Here is a 19,163-nt window from a genome sequence, read left to right on the forward strand (position 1 = left end):
GGGAGGCAGCCCTGCGTGGGGGGAGGATAATGTGGCCACGTGAGGCTGGGTGAGGCCGTGCACAAGGAGGGGCTGTTTTCACACTGCCAGCAAGAGTCTTAGAAAATGATCTTCCAGAAGTCTGTTTTGAATTTCTTTTAAAAAAGAATGTCCCACTTTATGCACCCCACGTCCCCATAACAGTCTCTATATCCCCACCCTGTTTTCCCACATACGCTCACACATACCCACCTCATCCAGCATGACTACTCGTGTGGCAATTTCAACAAGGATTTATTTCTAGTTCCTATTTCCATTACTCTGCAAACTTTATTGAGAACCTGCTCTGTGTCAGGCACTGTTCTAGAAAACGGGGATACAGCCATACCTAAGACACAGTCCCTTTGTCCCTGTAGCAGTGACAGAGATGAATAACAGCCAGGTGGGATACAAGGGCAGCATGCCGCCAGGCTTAAGGGAGCAGCAATGCTTTAAAAGCAGTCGGAAGCAGAATTCTTCCCCCGCCCCTCCCTTTAAAACAAATGTGGGTGTATCTTTGGGAGGACGCTCTGATTCTAGTCTTGCATCTCAGGCACCAATATCAGTGCTAGCCTCTAGACTAGTTCTCACCACGTGTGTGCACGTGCATGCAAATGCCATTGATCTCACTGATGAAATCTGTGGAAGCCTCCTCAGGAAGATGTTTTTAAATGTATAAAATGTATAGGATTGCCAAGAAAACATATGTTGAAATACTACTATCAAAAAATTTTTTTAATTGAAATATACATGTCCTTTTTATTAACGTCTTAAAAACAAGGTCTAGCAGGGGGGTATCTAATTTCAAAGTAGTTTTGCCCGTAAATACTATTGCATGCTAACTGCAACAACTGTAATGAAATGTAAAACGTCTGTGATCTCTATTGGTGGTGACAAAGTCACAGGTACTGCTAACACAACTTTGGATTTATGGCTAGATCCATACGGAAGGAAATGTTAAACCCAAATTTTACTTCAAAAGTGGTAAAAATAAAGATGTAATTTTTTTCCATCCAAATTCATGAGCTTTCTGGACCCTAGGTTAATAATCCCTGCTTTATATTAATAAATCTAAAGAGGAAAAAAAACCCCAGCAAATATGCCAAGAAGAGGTCCACGCAAATCAGAACGTGTGCAGCAGCCTCATAGGTAACTTTTAAAATAACATTTGCATTTAAGCAATTGATGTTGTCTGATACCAATAACATCTTCAGTATTTCTGAAGTAAATATAATATTTCGGATGTGCCCTGGCAGACTCTGCTCAAGATTGAGAAAATACATTTTGCTCTAAAGATTCTATTCTTATTTGATTGGTTCTAAAGTTAGACTTGCACTTGAGACAGTTACAAGTGGGTGTCTGTTTACTGCTGACTAAAGGGTACTATTCTCAGTTCCTGAATCAGATAATAAACATTACCAAAATGATTTTTTAAAATATCTTATAGTCAGCAAGAACCGATTCAAATCTGTTTAGATTTACTCTTAGGAATGTTCTCTTTCTGTTAAAAGGACTAAGATCGTTCCTGGGCTGCCGACTCCATGGAGGAAAAGAGTTCTGGATAAAGAGAAACGTAAGTAATTTTACTGCCTTCAGTTTGCTCAGGATAACTCTGCTTGTAAAGGAAGAACACAGGACTAGAAATCAGGTTTTCTGACTTCCCTTGAATTGATTTCCTTTTTGTGATACAGCACTCACTGCCTCGGATAATCCAGGAGCACACAATCTGTATTTCCCGGGGCTTTTCCAGTCAGTTCCCAATGCCCTTTAGTGAATTTTTGTCTTTTTTCACCCACACTTTATCCCTCTCTTTTGCTTTATCTCCCCTAAGCTGCAAGCCAGTCACTGTTGAGCTGTGTGGGTGCCAGTCAGGGGTGAAGAGTTTAACAATCCCTGGCATTTTTGCTTGGACCAACCCAGTTTTTGATTGCCAGGCAAAAGCAATCATTCTCAACGTTCTTCATGGTTCCTGGCAAATGCCACTGTGCTTAGGGAAAGAAATGTGGCTGTTGGGTTCATTGACCTTTTCTCTATCACTGTGGTTCACTGTCCTGTCTTCCCCCTGGAGCCGGATATGATAAGGACTGACCAGGCCCTCACATTCTGCCTTCCTCCCCTGACCCGCCATCACGACCCCTACTGCACCTCACTGCCAGACCTCTGTCTGCTGCCCATCTCCCTCTCAAAGCCCTCATGGAACACTCGAGGGCACTTACAGATGAGAAAGGAGAGGGACTTGCCCAAGGTCACACAGCCAATGAGTGGCAGAACCGGAAAGAAAACTGAGGTCTCCAGATTCCAAGGTTTTCCATCTTCTCGCCTAAGCCTAATCCACCCAAGGGCCCACTAATTGCCCAGAACACATGAAAGACTCTAGTCACTTCTTCAAGGAATAACCGCTCTAGGAAATGAGCTAGCTTCCTATATTCCCACTAAATAAAGGCCTTCAGTGAAGCAAACCCATGCATACCCTTGAGGTTTCACAGCTGATTTCACAAAACTGCATCCTTTCATGAAATAGAGTTATTTTCCTAAAAGCAGAGAAAAGTGATCACTAGAAGACACAGGAAACTTTCCAGCCCCGTGAACAGCAATAAACATCTGGTCGGCTTCCTCCTGCCCTTTTCACCCTTCTGCCTTTCACCACCCTCTCCGCGCCAGCGCCCGACTCCCCGCAGTCTCCACCTCCTGGAGCCCTGGACGTGGAGACCCCTTTCCCTCTGACGAAACCCTGTTCACTCCAGATTCGCCGTTAGGCTGTGTGTTCCAGTTGCATTTCCTTTCGGGAGCCTGGAGCCAGGGAGTCTCCAGCTCAGAGGCCGGAAAGGCGTGTGTCTGGCCATCCACAGAGCTGGGTTTGTGGCCGGAGCAGGCACGGAAGGCGCTGGCCTGGGGCCTCCGTGCAAGATGGGGGCAGCAGGGGCCACGAGGGAGCGGCACGCTCAAGGAGCATCTGTTACATAATTCGTTTCGAGGTTGTGTTTATTTCCGTGCTTTTAGCCTGGGGTTTAAGCTGGTTGGCTCCTGGTTTTCTTCTGCAGTTCTTCCACGAGAAACTGGAACCTTCATGAGAGTAGAGCTGGGACCGCTTGGCTCACCATCTTGTCCCCAGGGTCGGGCAGATATAAGCGCTCAAGATATTTTCAATGGATTTGTGGATGGGTACATAATTCAAGCAGAAATAGAACACCAAAGAGCCCTCAGGCATGAGAGTAAAGCCATGGATGGTCCCGTCTTCTGGGCTGCTCAGGACCCTCTGGGCGCCACCCTGGGGTCTGCCAGCAGGGCTCTCCCAGCTGGAGAGGAAGCCTTTGCTGGGGGCACACTCCTCTCCCCCAAACGCACACACATAGCCTCAACTGGGATTATTTTATGTATGCCATTATTTCACTACGGATAAGGAGGCTTACTACAAAACCTCCTTGTTTACCATTAAAATGGTAACTTACTAGCATGAAAATGAGGACCAGGGAAGGGACTGATGAGACACAGTCTTAACCGGGGAGCTCAAGGCACCATTCTCCACCCCGCAGCTTTCCTCTGTTTCCCAGGTGGTTCATCATTGAAGTGATTCATTATTAAGCACCTACTGTGTGCTAAGGGCTGTGGCGCACACAGGAATATGTAGGAGGTGGACCCCATCCTCAAGACTCTCTCAGGCTGTAACGCTGGGTGAGGCTGGTGGAGTAACCTAAGTGCTGGAGAAGCCTAGGGGAGGTGGGTGTCCCTCGTGAATGGGGGGGGCTTCACAGGGGAGATGCATCTGTAAAGGGACCTAAAGAGATGACATGTTAACAATCGCTCAGGTCCTCGGGTTGTGACTGGTTATAGGTCTGCCTTGGGTTCTTTCAGTGTACCTTGTGTCTAACGACAAGGCATGCAGAATCACTTTCAGATTAAACATGTCTATTTCCTCTCTGGCTGCCTCCCACCACCCTTTGACCCAAAGCAGGAAGCCAGGGGGGGTGGGATCTTAAGCCATTGAGCCCTGCACATTCTCTTCCATCCAGCACTTGTCCAGGGGTTGTCCAGTGCTGTCCGGATGGGAGCTGGTCCTGGGCACTGGGGCATCCTCTCCCTATTGGGAGAGAGAGAGACTTACAAGGGCAGGACCCAGCAGCTGCAGCTACAAAGTATAGCCCAGGAGCTTGTCCCTGACTGGAGAGGAAGGCTTTTATGAGGCCTGAATGTGTATAGGGACAGCCCTCGTGGCAGTTCTGAGAGCTCCAAATGTCATGCTAGCATCTAGATAGTGTCAAACCACACTTAAATTATCACAATAACATTGTTGGCAATTTTCATCCTACAGATTCTACCCCTAGTGCCATGAACATCCCATGAAGCCTTATTATATGGCATGTTAAGCTGTTTTTCTTCCAGCTGTTGTTAATGGGTAGGATTTCTATAGGGAATTGGGGGGTGGGATATGGAGATATGAAAGGAAGGACAGAAAGAAAAACTGAGACACTTTCGAAAGACCAAACAATAGCCCAGTTTGAAAAAGAGCATCAGGCCTGTGTTACAAGGGCTGTGATAGATCAGGGTAGAAGAACTAGGCTTGGGAAGACAGTGATTTCTAATGATTTCTAACCAATCAGAAGCTGGATACAGTATTCTTGTATGCCTGACTTTACAAAATTGTTAGCCTTGTCTAAATTAATTATATGCCATATATTTGTATTTATTTTTTATTTAGAATAATTAAAATTAGTTCTCTTTTGAGAGTTTCTTGAGATTTCTTAAGAAAACTGGACTTTTAAAAAAGATTTAGGGTCCCTGCCATCAGACCTTGCTGGTTTGAATACACTCAGTGTTCTAGGTGTCTATAAACAGTCTTTTGTTTTACTCTCTGCTCTTTTATCTTTCCCTTGAAAGCCTGACTTTTAACCCAGTCAATTGTTTGTGTCTCCTGATACAGGGAGATGTTATGACCGTGTTTAACTACCTCATCATCTTCTGTTATGAAAACCTACCCTGTCCCCATTAGCTTCCTGCATTTGGAGAATTTTTTTGTCCTTTTCTTGCCCTACATTCCTGAGCTCGCCTCCGCGAGCAGTGATACTGTCTGTTTTTGTTTTGTTTTTGTTTTTTAAATAAGGATCCACTTTGGGATCTGATCAGATCATGCTTTTTATGTTTTTCCCATTTTTCCTTCAAGTTTCCATGGAAGTTCCTTCCTAAGGAACAGGTACTTAATTATCAATTTGGAAATGTCTTTTTCTGAGCTGTTTTCCTTACTCATTGACTATTGATTCTCATCATTTTTTTTTTTTTCCTGAAGTTAAAAACAAGGGAAAACTTCATTTTCCATTATTATTTGCTCTCCGGGAATTTTCACATGGACAAGTCTCATAATGGGTCGTGTTTGGTTTCTTAGCTCCGTCTTAATGGACTTACCTTATGGAATCTCATTCTTCCTGAAGGTCAGCTTCTGTCAGGAGGAGCATCAGACACTAAAAACAAGAGCAGATATAGCCTGAGCACTTCCCTGGAGCTGATACTCCTTGTTCAATTCTTTATCACTCAGCCAAAGACATATACCTGAATAAGGGCCGAAAAGTTTACAGGACACTTTCACATACCTCGTTTTATTTAACCTCTCACAATAACCCTGAGGTAAGCTGGGCAAAGTTCATAATTCCTCTTTTACAAATGAAGAAACTGTTTATCAGAGTTAAACTGTGGATTAACTGATTCAGTCAAGATCATAGAGCTGGTAAATGGGACTAGGACCTGAATACTAGCCTTCCCACTCCATCCAATTTCTAAATTTAATGGTGTTGCGGGGAAGACCTCAAGAATGAACTTTACAAACACTCTTCAGATGTTTCCCCTCTACCCATTCTATTGACTGGCAACTTGAAGACTAGATTTGCCCAAACATATACGGGGACATCTGCTTTGGGTTCACTCCATAGAGTGGGATTGTGTGTCCTACACTGCGTAGGCCAGAGCGGAAGCATGAGCAGCTGGTCTGTGGCCTGCAATGTTCCCGGGGACTCCCGGACTAACCCTGAGGGCAATCCAAGACTCCTCCAGAGGCTGCGTGAGGGCTGAGGGTATAACTCTTCCTGAGGTTGAGCACAGAAGCTCTCCTGTTATAGTTTCAAGGTACGGATTCCCATTCAAGTTTCTTCAAGGAGAAAAGAAAAAAGAAAAGGGTGTGTGTGAGGGGAGTGGTGGGTAGGAAAGCAGAATATGAGAAGTGTTCTCCTAAAGTGAAACTGAAACTGACCTTTTGAAAAATGACCAGGTGAACTATTTTCCCTGCTTCTCAAGAGCTGCGAAACCTTACTCATGGTGGCTCTGCTTCTCAATGTGTCAGCTCTGTTCTCTACTTTACCAGTATCTTCCTGCTGACTTCAGCTTTCATCTGGTCCCCCATGGTCAGCCCAGGCCTTAGCCTACCTCCTAGCACAGGGCCTTTCAGCTCTGCTTACTGACTCAGTCTGTTTCCCAGACCACGTTCTTTCTTTCTTTCTTTCTTTTTAATTAATTGATTTATTTCTGGCTGCATTGGGTCTTCGTTGCTGCGCGTGGGCTTTCTCTAGTTGCGGCGAGCGGGGGCTTCTCTTGTTGCGGAGCGTGGGCTCTAGGTGCCCAGGCTTCAGTTGTTGTGGCATGCAGGCTCAGTAGTTGTGGTGCTTGGGCTCTAGAGCACAGGCTCAGTGGTTGTGGCCCACGGGCTTTGTTGCTCCGTGGCATGTGGGATCTTCCCTGACCAGGACTGGAACCCGTGTCCCCTGCATTGGCAGGCGGATTCTTAACCACTGTGCTACCAGGAAAGTCCCCCAGACCATGTTCTTGAGAGATATGATTGGCTGAGCTCATTCATTCAAGCTGACCACACCAGTTGGACGTTATCCAGTAGCCCATTGAAGTTCTGCCCTTGGGACAGAAACTCAACTTCAATCCATTTAATTATGTGTTTTTTCTTTTTTTTTTTTTTTTTGCAGGGGGGTGGGCATGAGGGGACTATTTAGAATAGAAAAGCCAGGGAGGGTGAAGGGTAAGCTGGGTCGAAATGAGAGAGTGGCATGGACTTACATATACTACCAAATGTAAAATAGATAGCTAGTGGGAAGCAGCCGCATAGCACAGGGAGATCAGCTCGGTGCTTTGTGACCACCTAGAGGGGTGGGATAAGGAGGGTGGGAGGGAGACGCAAGAGGGAGGAGATATGGGGATATATGTATATGTATAGCTGATTCACTTTGTTATAAAGCAGAAACTAACACACCGTTGTAATGCAATTATACTCTAGTAAAGATGTTAAAAAAAAAAAAGAAAAGAAAAGCCTACTGGCAAAAAAAGATTCCCTTAGAAGGAGATGTGAGTTGGTGAGAGATAGCTAGCAACTCTAGTTCAGTGTCCCCAAAGTAATATCTTCCTCACCGTGTTTAGGCAATATTTATTACCATGGAAGGAAACATGGTGAGACATTCATCTAATAAATATCCTAGGGACTTCTAGTCCTGTGTGCGCAGGACTGTGCTAGGCATGGGACAGATATTTCAAAGTTAGGGGTTAAGGGGAAGGCAGAGACAACTTCCTGATGACTTAGACTTCCCTTCTCACCCACATGGAGGGAAAAAAAACTGGGTACACAATAGCCAAAAGTAAGAGCATAGGTAACATAAACTTTTATGGGTTTTGGGGCCTCTACTTATCATTTACATTTTTCTGTAGGAAAATGCTGAGTTCTCATGGCTTGCATCAAAGAAGAAAAACATGCTTCTTTTTTATTTTATTTTTAATTTTTATTTTATTGAAGTATAGTCGATTTATAATGTTGTATTAGTTTCAGGTGCACAGCACAGTGATTCAGTTTTTTAATATATATAAAGCCATGTATATATGGTTTCTCATATGCTAAAAGTTTATAAATTATTGATGGAGCACAATCCACTTGTGATCTTTGGGGTGGAGTCAAGGTGGTTCTTGATCTACTGTTAATTAAATAAATGGTCAGTACTCAGTGGAGGGGTGATGAGAGTTGCAGAGAGCCCCATGCCACAAGAGCAACACGATGGACTGAGCTTGGTGTGTAAAAACACATGAGCAGGGGGCTTCCCTGGTGGCGCAGTGGTTGAGAATCTGCCTGCCAATGCAGGGGACACGGGTTCGAGCCCTGGTCCAGGAAGATCCCACATGCCGCGGGGCAACTAAGCCCGTGCGCCACAACTACTGAGCCTGTGCTCTAGAGCCCGCGAGCCACAACTACTGAAGCCCGCGCACCTACAGCCCATGCTCTGCAACAAGAGAAGCCACCGCAACGAGAAGCCCGCGCACCGCAACAAAGAGTAGCCTCCGCTCGCTGCAACTAGAGAAAGTCTGTGCGCAGCAGCAAAGACCCAACACAGCCAAAAATAAAAAAGTAATAATAATAATAATAAATCAATAAATTAAAAAAAAACACATGAGCAAAAACTGTGGGCTTTTGAGAACATTTATAAATAGATAAAATATTGCCTTATTTCTCTGAATAGTACCTCTGTATGTAAACATATTTTTACATTTACCAACTCATTTTTGTTTTGAACCTTATGACCATCCTGAGAGATAAGTGCCATTAACCCCATCTTACAAAGGAGGAAACTGTGGAAATTGACTTGTCAATCCATGAATGGGTTACAGAGTCTAACACCACCCTCCTCCCAGCACCACGGCATCTCCCATATTCTCCCATGCTTCTGCTCACCCCCTGTTCCACCTCATGGAAATCATATAAAAGTTAAACAAACAAACAAAAAAAAAGTTAAACAATTTTAGCCCTGATCTATATTAAATTTATACTGATTTTTTTCCTGGCAGGTAATTAGCATAAACTTTACTTTCACAGAAAAGCAGAATGTTTTCAATAGACAATGATAAAAAGTTATTGAAATATTCCCATTGTATTGCTTTTAGTCTAAGAGTGGAAGATTAATAATCAACCTGAACTTGTTTTAAGTGATTATTAAATAACTTATCTTAAATTTTTTTTAAGCTTCTTCCAACCTTTTTATTTATTCCTTATATTTCTGCTCTTTAGGAGTCAGTATAGTACAGCAAAAAGAAGATGGGACCTAGATATCTCCACCTGGTCTGTTCACTCCTTGTGTCCCTGGGGCACTGGTCAAATGGTCATACCTCAGTCTCTCTGGATTTAAAATGCTTTAGAAAAAGCTCTTGTGAAAATCAGATGCCAAATTAGACCGAGAACCCTTAGAGCATGGCATCAGGATTTTTAATGCTCGTTATTACTCATCTGTACCTCTAAATGGAGCAAAGGGACTCCATAAGGATGAAAGTTTCTCCTGAATTCTTGTTATGAGACTGGATGATACAAGGGTTAAGAATCATTTCCTGATAAAATGGCCCGGATCACACACTAGGTGCAATCATCCTTTCAACCACCCTATTAGATACTTAGTAATTTCCCCACATGACTTTTGAATAAATTCAGTTTCTGAGTCTCAAAGAAAAACGCATTGGTAAGTATGGGAGCTGGAATGTGCACCCCACTCTTCCCCAGGGCCTGGGCTCCCTGAGTGACCGGTTTGTTCTGCCTTACTTGAGTGAAGTTAAGTAAGCTTACCAGTCGATAATTTCTCAGTGTGACATGTATTAAAGAGAGGGATTTCATTACGGGAACGCTTTCAACCATTCATTTCCTTTCTGAATTCTTTTATTCCACTGGGAACAGAAAATATCTCTTCCCTGCCCATCCGTTAAATCCATGTAACAAATTTCAGTAAGCATGATTCAAAGGGTTTTTAATTAAGAAACTATTACAATATATTTTATTTTTAAAGATGGAACTGTGATCTGCCACCAGCAAAACTGAGTGATGAAAGAATGCCACGGAGGCAGACACACACATTCATTTAAAGTTGGCAGTTTGGGTTTAAGGGAGAACAGTTTGTCCTTTAAAAACCCAGTGCTGCTAGGTTATATCCAACGTTCCGGGGAGGGAGGAGGGGGACGCAAAAGAAAGAGCTATCTTTCTGTGGCTTTTTGCCCTAGGTAAAAGTGAAAAAATATCGAATGTGGCAAATCAGGAAAGGACCTTATGTCAAAGACCCCTGAGCATCCTGCTGGGAATTATGTGTCTTGCAGGTTATCTGTAGCTGTATTTCAGGTCCAGTGAGCTTCCTAAACAAGCTCCCAATCTCTCAGGCAACTTTTCCACAAAATCTAGCTAGCCCATGGTCAGGGAAGGCAGAATGATTTTACTATTAGCACCAGGAAGACTGAATAAAAAGGTAAATCTGCTAAAAACAAAAACAAAGAAAAAATAAAACCAAGAACATAGTGCAGCCAAGTCAAATATAACTTTGTTTTTCTTCTTTTTTTAAAGATTTTATATTCTTTTCTATCATTACAGCACTTAATGTTGATTCTGCACTCTTTCTGGAATATTGCTTCACTCTTATAGCAACACTGATCTTCCCTGGGTCTCCTGTGCCCCTCTGATTATTTCTCCTCTATCTTAGCTGGGTTCTTTCCTTCCTTCTGCTCTGTATCTATGGATATAGATTGCAAGTTATAACACACTTTCTATTTTAGGTAATAATTATATCTAACCACGCATTGAGTGCCTGCTACGTTCCAGACATTGTGCTGTGTACTTTATGTGCATTATCTGTTTTTGTTTTTTTGTTTTTGTTTTGTTTTGGGGGCCACGTTGTGCAGCATGTGGGATCTTAGTTCCCTGACCGGAGATCAAACCCGCATCCCCCCATATTGGAAGCACGGAGTCTTAACCACTGGACCTCCGGGAAGTCCCTTTTTTGTTTTGTTTTGTTTTGCATTATCTGTTTTAACCTCACTGCGTGCAGTCCTGCAAGGCAGGTGTTCACATCCCCAACTTATTGGCGAGGCAGCTGAGGTTCAGAGATGACAAGAAATTTGCCCAAGGTAGACACACCTAGAAAGTTGTGGAGCCAAGATTCAGAACAATGACCCTCTGGCTCTTAACCGCCTGTCCTTCCCCTATGCCTATTGCTCTGAGAACATCATTTCCTGAGCTAGGAATTCTCATTCCACTTCCCTAGATGAGAAGTGTTGGAAACAAATGCTGATTATGATTTGAGGAGGTAGAGCCCCACATTTATCATCATAAATGGCCCTGGGCTGTGGTCAGGTGGGCGGGATTGACTCTGCCTTCACCTAGGCTCTGTGTATGCGGCTAGGGGCAAGGGGCGGGGGATATGAAGAGAGAAGAATTAACTGAACAGGTGAAAAAAATAAGAGGTAATATCTAAGGTCTATTTTTTTAAGATGGAAAAAAACTTGATGTGTTTATACGCTAAAGCGAAAGCGCCAACAGAGCAGAAGGGTAAGTACTGATGATAATAACAGCTGACACTTATTAAACATAGCCGTGTGCCAGGGACCACGCTAAGCACTTTAGCAGGATTACATCACTAATCTTTCACAACACGCTTATAAAGTAGGTACTATCATTATCATGATATTTTACAGCTGAGAAATGTGAGGCTTTGTCCAAGATCACCCAATGAGGGTGATTTAAATAAAGGGGATCTGAGCTGCGATGTTCAGGAATGCAGAGGTAGCTGCCTTTCCTGGTATGCAAGCCAAGCTTCTGTTTAAGGAGCACCCAGTAAGTACCAAGACTTTATTTACATTACTATGACACTTAATGATATCCGTCAGCGTAGGTAGATAAATACCTCAACCGCAATCCCGTATGAAAGTGAGAAAGCTGAGCCTCTGTGGCTACAGACTTGTTCAAAGTCTTCATCTTTTCTCTTTAAACACCCTGTAAAGAATGATGATAAATGTGGGGCTCTACATCCTCAAATCATAATCAGCATTTGTTTCCAACACTTCTCGTCTAGGGAAGTGGAATGAGAATTCCTAGCTCAGGAAATGATGTTCTCGGAGCAATAGTTTAGGATCGTTTGGCTATACCACCCTCCTAAAGAGGTTTGACTCAGCTGTTGGGATTGAGATGATACTGGCGATCGGATCTTTGCTTTTGACAGTGGAATTCTTTTTTTTGTTTTAATTTATTGTAGCGAGGTATAGTTGATTTACACTGTTGTGTTAATTTCTACTGTACAGCAAAGTGATTCATTTATATATATATATATGCTTTTTCATCTTCTTTTCCATTATGGTTTATCCCAGGACATTGAATATAGGTCCCTGTGCTACACAGTAGGACCTTGTTGTTTATCCATCCTATATATACTAGTTTGCATCTGCTAATCCCAAACTCCCAGTCCTTTCTTCCCCCAAACCCCTCTCCCTTGGCAACCACAAGTCTGTTCTCCATGTCTGTGAGTCTGTCTCTGTTTTGTAGATAGGTTCATTTGTGTCATATTTTAGATTCCACATATAAGTGATACCATATGATATTTGTCTTTCTCTGACTGACTTACTTCACTTAGTTTGATAATCTCCAGGTCCATCCACATTGCTGCAAATGGCATTATTTCACTCTTTTTTATGGCTGAGTAGTATTCCATTGTATATATGTACCACATCTTCTTTATCCATTCATCTGACAATGGAATTCATAATCTTACTTTTAATGATACAGGTATGGTACTGTTTACAACACTCATTTCACTGAATAAGGCAACTGATTTTATTTCTTTTCTAAAAATTGCAGTGCACAGTATACTTTGGTTTAATCATAAAAAGTTTCTGAAAATAATCAATCAGTAGTAAATAACTGAAAAAAGGTTGAAAGAGTATAAGAAATATAATATAAACTTTTGATGAGTGAGAAGCTTAGAGAGAGAAAAAAGATCCCAAATAAAGACAGTCTGTATGCTATTAATTCTATATTTAATTGACCAGCAACTAGTATCTGAAATGTTTATGTTGGTTCCCATTTTCCAAAGCACAATCCCATATACACCTCATTTGTCCTTGGCAACAGTATAGTCAGTTAGAATACTTTTATTTACATGTAACAGGAAACTTGGCCTAAATAGATGGAGGTTGTTTTTCTCATTTAACGGGAGGCTGGGACGTGGCATTCTGGAACTGGTGTGGGGCCCAACAGTGTCATCAAGGACACATGTTCCTTCTACCTCCCACTTCACCATTCTGATAAGAATGTTGGCCTCTCACCCTCATAATGTGACAGTTGCTCCAGGCATCACATCATTGTTTAAGTCTGGAAGAAGGAGTAAGGAAAGGAGCAGGTACCAGGAACAACTTTGCTTTTATTAGAAAAGCAAAAACTTTCCCAAAGGACCTTTCATTGGCCAGAACTGTGTCACTCAGCCGTCCTTGCTGCAAAGGAGAGTGGGAAAGCAACTATTTAGCTTTCCCAGGTCATCTATAGTGAAGGTGAGCAAGAGTGAAGCATTTTGACAAGGAAGTCTGGTTAGCTAACCAATAGTGTGGACCACATAGGATTCTTTACAGATGGGAAAGCTAGTGTGCATGCTAATCACTCAGTCACAAAGAGGCAGAGCTGGGGCACAAACTAAGGTGCCCTGATTCCAGCACCCATGTAATTTCCACTGTGCTATTCAGCCTATCTAAATTCCTCTCAGGAAGAAGACAATACTTAAAAGTGTAGAGCAATGGGGATATATACGAAACAGATCAACTTTAAACCAGTAGCTTTATATCAGTATATCATATGATACCTTTATCATTGTTGTTTAATAAACATCATTATTATTCCATTTTTCTAAATGTGTATAACAACTAAGTTTTAAAGATATTGATTGAAGCATTGTTTGTAACAGCAAAACACTGCAGGGAAAGCCTTGATTTTCAACAATAGGGGATTGGTTGGAAAAAGCATATACCATAAAGTAGAACAGTCAGAAATAAAGTTTCAGAAGAATATTAGTATTTACAATATTTTATTAAATGAAATAAATAAATTATAAAACTGTATATACAATGTGACCCTAAGTTTATAAACCTATTTTTATATATAAAAACTAGACATATATAGCAAAATGTTCATAGTGATTATATTTAGGTGATGAGATTACATGATACTGTGGTTTTCATCTTTGTATTTTTTTAATATAATTTAATTTTTAAAAGTCAAGCTATTGAGTGTGACTCACTATGTTGTACACCTGAAACTTATATAATATTGTAAATCAACTATACCTCAATTTTAAAAAGATTTTAGACTTAAAAAAAAAGTCAGGCTGTTGAAGTATAATTTACATACAATAAAATTTACTCTTTTATGTGAGTTTTGACAAATATATTGTTATGTATCCAACACTACAATCAAAATATAGAATATTTCCTTTGCTCCCCAAAAGTCCCCTTGTGCCCTTTTGTGGTTAATCCCTTTTTCCTTTTCATTGGCTGTTGGCAACCACTGATCTGATTTTTGTCCCTATAGATTTGCCTTTTCAAGAATGTCATAAAAGTGAAAATATGTGACACACAGCCTTTTGTTTTTGGCTTCTATCAATTGGCATGAATGCTTTTGAGATCATCCATGTTGCTTCATGTATCAGAAGTTCATTCCTTTTTACTACTGAGTAGTATTCCACAGTACAGATGTACCATTATATGTTTATCCTTTTACCACTTGATAGACACTTGGGTTGTTTTCAATTCTGGACTAATGGTAATGTATTAATTTACTAGAGCTGCCATAACAAAAGTACCACAAACTGGGTGGCTTAAACAACAGAAGTGTATTGTCTAGCAGTGTAAGAATGACAAGAGAGAAAGAAACCTACCAATTCAAGGAAATGAAAGGAAGCTTGAGTCTGTTTCCTGAGAAGCCTTCTAAGAAACTGAAACCGTCTTTCACCTTGCACAGATCTGAGGGTTGAATTGATACTACCTGAATGGTCCAGAAACCCCCAAGGTGAGAAATAATATAGAAAATGGATCCCTGATAATACTCTTGGAATGCTTGGCAGAAATGTTGTGAAACCGGAAAGCAACTTCTATGGGGTTCCCACAGGAAAAAATATCCCTACTAAAGATAATTTACCAGTAGAAATGTATCAAACAAGGCAGACCCCATTAGGCCCACTGCAGGTGCCTGCCTAGGTTGTGTGTTGCACACAGCAGGGGCACGTGCAAGGTGATGAGAACGAAGCTCCTGGAGTTATGTGTTGTGGTGGCCCTGGAAGCCATCTACCACCAGCAAGAACCAGCAGGCACGGCAGCAGGGGCAGGAAAGCCCAAGAACTTCAGCTGTTGAACTTCAACTTCAACAACAAACGTCTTAACTAAAAATATGTCTTAAAAAAACAGGTATTGTAAAAATAATTAAAGGCTTGAGAGAAAGACTTGAAATCCTAAGAAAATAGCAAGATGATACTATTTTTTCAAAGAAGAGGCAGATTTGAAAAATAAATATAACGTCTAAAAATGACAAATATGGTTAAACTAAAACCTGAAATATATAGGTTAAACAGCAATTAGATATAGATGAAAAGAAAACTGATGAGCTGGAAAGCAAATTGGAAGATATTCCAAGATGGCACTGCAGAGAAATAAAGAGATAGAAAATAGGACAGAAATTAAGGGGCTTGGGAAGAAATGACATGTTCTTTGAAGATGTGGTTTCTTAGTAATTTTTTCTTGATAGAGAAGAGACTATTACAAGGCAATAAGTTTCTTTAGTTTTCTCCATTTGGGGAACTAAGAAAAGAAAACACAGAGAAAAAGTCTTAAGAAAAAATCTGGACTTTAGGAATATCAGGATGCAACCCCATGAAAGAGTCTTTTATTAGAGGATTAGAATTAATAGCAAGGTGATTAAATGAAGAATATAGTTCCTGTGAAGGCAGACGTAATTAGGACAGGCAGAAGCTATGTTTAGGTATTTGATTTCCAAACTCTAAATGGAAGAAGTTTAAAAAAATCTTTATGGGAGAATGGGAGAAATAATAGTTAAATGGTGATATTTCATGCTTGGGTTTAATGTGAGAAGAGAGCCTAACTTGTACCTTGGTGAATATATTTCTCTGTCTTACTCCAAATATTTATTTATATTAAGCAAAATAGTTGTGGGGGAAGTGGGAAAGTTATGCTCATATTTGTACTTTTTGTTGTTAAATCACCCTGATTACTTCAATCACATCTGGAGCAAGTTTACAATTGGGGACCACTGCCAAATACAAGGATCCAATATTTCCTTGGAAATGTCAACTATAATCACAAGCAGAACACCAAGAAGGAAATCATCAATCTCTTTAGAGCTGACTTGTACTTTCAATTATTACAGTACAAGTATCTGATGACAATTTCCTTTAAGAAATAATATAAACTACTGATGAATGGACAAAGGCAGGAGATACTGAGGACTAGATAGAGGATGAAGGTCTTTAGTAAGAAACAACCTGTTTACAAACATAGGACAGAGCTGCTTTTGGAAGTCATCAAGCAACAGTGGCCTTCAACTAGGCTTTCTTGGAAACTAAGGAAGGAAGAAATCATTCCAAATTTTAAAAGTAGATTGGTAAAAATTTTAGCGACATGTTTCTGGGAAAGCTATTTTCTCTTCCCCTAAACTCCCCTCTTAAGTAGGGCATACTGTTCAGAATTCAAACGCTGCTGGCCAAGTTTCTAGGATAAACAAGACTTTGTGGCTCTAAAATGATCCCTAACTTGAAAGTTGATTTAATTTGGAAACAGGGGTGAAGGGAGAGGAAGAGGAGTTCTTAAATGAAAAGGAATATGGAATTTAAAAATAAGTAATGCTTGGATTTCGTTCCTGGCACCAGTATTTCTCCAGGCAATTTTGGGCATGTATTATAAAATCAAAGCCAATTTGGCTAAGCCCAGAGCTGGCTGTACACCTGAAGGAATCTCAAGTGTGAAAGCCATCAAGAAGTGGGACTCGGGCTATGGGTATAGAGATGAGTTTTAGAAGAGAACATAAGCTTTTCGGGAAAGCAGGATAATGTAAACTTTGGGGGAAATTAAGCTTTTTAGGAAAGCCAGGGGAAAACTGACCCTACTTAAGATACAGAATAAGAAAAATGTTCCACAGAATAAGTTAGATCGACGAATATGAGCTTAAGTACCAGAAATGAGGGACTTCCCTGGCAGTCCAATGGTTGGGACTTCACCTTCCAGTGCGGGGAGTACGGGTTCGATCCCCGCTCGGGGAGCTAAGATCCCACATGCCTTGCGGCCCAAAAATCAAAACATGAAACAGAAGAATATTGTAACAAATTCAATAAAGACTTTAAAAATGGTCCACATCAAAAAAAATCTTTGAAAAAAAAGTACCAGAAATGAAAGAAAACGATTGGCTTTTTTGGTTGTTGTTATTGTTGGCTGATATTATTGTTGTTGTTTGCCTGAAATAGAGGGTTTTAAAACTTTTCTTTTAATTCTGCCTTTACAATGATGAAAAGGCCCTTTGATTAAAGAAAAGATGAGAAATAAGTGTTTCATCTTAAAGGATAGTAAACAGGTTCAGTTTAGTGCTTGTCAGCAAGATGGAAGGTTAAACAGAAAAAGTTACAAAACAATGATATTTTTCCAGTTTTTAAAAAAAAAATAAAAGAAGGCATTGTTCATTGAGCTAGTAACATTTTTTTAATTAACAAAATTATATTTTTTTATAAGGCTAAAAAACCTACTTTTTTTGCTCTTCAGTTTATGGAGATATAAAGAACTTTGACTTGTTTTAAATGCTTTGAAATGTAGTTCTGATGATTGCAGCAAGGTGGAAAAATTGATGATGTTTTAAAAGTTGTATAATTTGATGTAAAAGAGTCAATGGTAACCTAAGATTTTCTTAATGGTGCATTGTTTCCAAACCCTATAAAAGACTAGTTTATCTTAGGGTTTATCAATCTCAGCACTCTTGACATTTTGAGCCAGATAATTCGTTGATGTGGGGGGCTGTTTTGTGTATTCCAGAACATTTAGCAGCAACCCTGGCCTCCCCCAGCTAGACTCCAATAGCATCCCCCACCCCAAATTATGACAACCAAAAACGTCTCCAGATATTGACAAATGTCCTGGGGTTGGGGGAGGGTGTAAAATCACCTCCAGTTGTGAACCACTGGTTTGTTTTAATAGTGTTAGGATAATCCACTTAATATTCACCTTCTAATTACAGTAGAAATAATGTAGGCTTATTTTCTTAGTTGATATCCTCAACAATAGAGTGGTTTTTTGGGGTTTGTTTTTTTGAATTTTAGAATTTTATTTATTTTTTTATACAGCAGGTTCTTATTAGTTATCCATTTTATACATATTAGTGTATATATGTCAATCCCAATCTCCCAATTCATCACACCATCACCCCCCTGCCACCACTTTCCCCCTCGGTGTCCATACGTTTGTTCTCTACATGTGTGTCTCTATTTCTGCCTTGCAAACCGGTTCATCTGTACCATTTTATTAGGTTCCACATATATGTGATACTATATGATATTTGTTTTTCTCTTTCTGACATACCTCACTCTGTATGAAAGTCTCTAGATCCATCCACGTCTCTACAAATGACCCAATTTCGTTCCTCTTTATGGCTGAGTAATATTTTGCCCAATTCATCACACAACCACCACCACCCCCCAGTGGCTTTCCCCCCTTGGTGTCCATACATTTGTTCTCTACATCTGTGTCTCAATTTCTGCCCTGCAAACCGGTTCATCTGTACTATTTTTCTAGGTTCCACATATATGCGTTAATATACGATATTTGTTTTTCTCTTTCTGACTTACTTCACTCTGTATGACAGTCTCTAGATCCATCCACGTCTCAACAAATGACCCAATTTCGTTCCTTTTTATGGCTGAGTAATATTCCATTATATATATGTACCACATCTTCTTTATCCATTCATCTGTCGATGGGCATTTAGGTTGCTTCCATGACCTGGCTATTGTAAATAGTGCTGCAATGAACGTTGGGGTGCATGTGTCTTTTTGAATTATGGTTTTCTCTGGGTGTATGCCCAGTAGTGGGATTCCTGGATCATATGGTAATTCTTTTTTTTTTTTTTTTTAAACATCTTTATTGAAGTATAATTGCCTTACAATAGTGTGTTAGCTTCTGCTTTATAACAAAGTGAATCAGTTATACATATACAATATGTTCCCATTTCTCTTCCCTCTTGCATCTCCCTCCCTCCCACCCTCCCCATCCCACCCCTCTAGGTGGTCACAAAGCACCGAGCTGATCTCCCTGTGCTGTGCGGCTGCTTCCCACTAGTTATC

General features: G+C 40.7%; 1 long non-coding RNA gene across 1 annotated transcript in view; it reads left to right on the top strand.

Moving 5' to 3' along the window:
- The first annotated feature begins 1,450 nt into the window (after positions 1-1,450).
- Positions 1,451-19,163, top strand: part of LOC103020430 (uncharacterized) — a 41,288-nt gene continuing 23,575 nt past the window's right edge. Inside the window, exon 1 of the long non-coding RNA XR_449574.2 lies at positions 1,451-1,591. This is a non-coding gene — a long non-coding RNA (uncharacterized LOC103020430). The remainder of the gene's footprint in view (positions 1,592-19,163) is intronic.

The sequence above is a fragment of the Balaenoptera acutorostrata genome, chromosome 1 (genome assembly GCF_949987535.1).
Source record: "Balaenoptera acutorostrata chromosome 1, mBalAcu1.1, whole genome shotgun sequence".
Lineage (NCBI taxonomy): Eukaryota > Metazoa > Chordata > Mammalia > Artiodactyla > Balaenopteridae > Balaenoptera > Balaenoptera acutorostrata.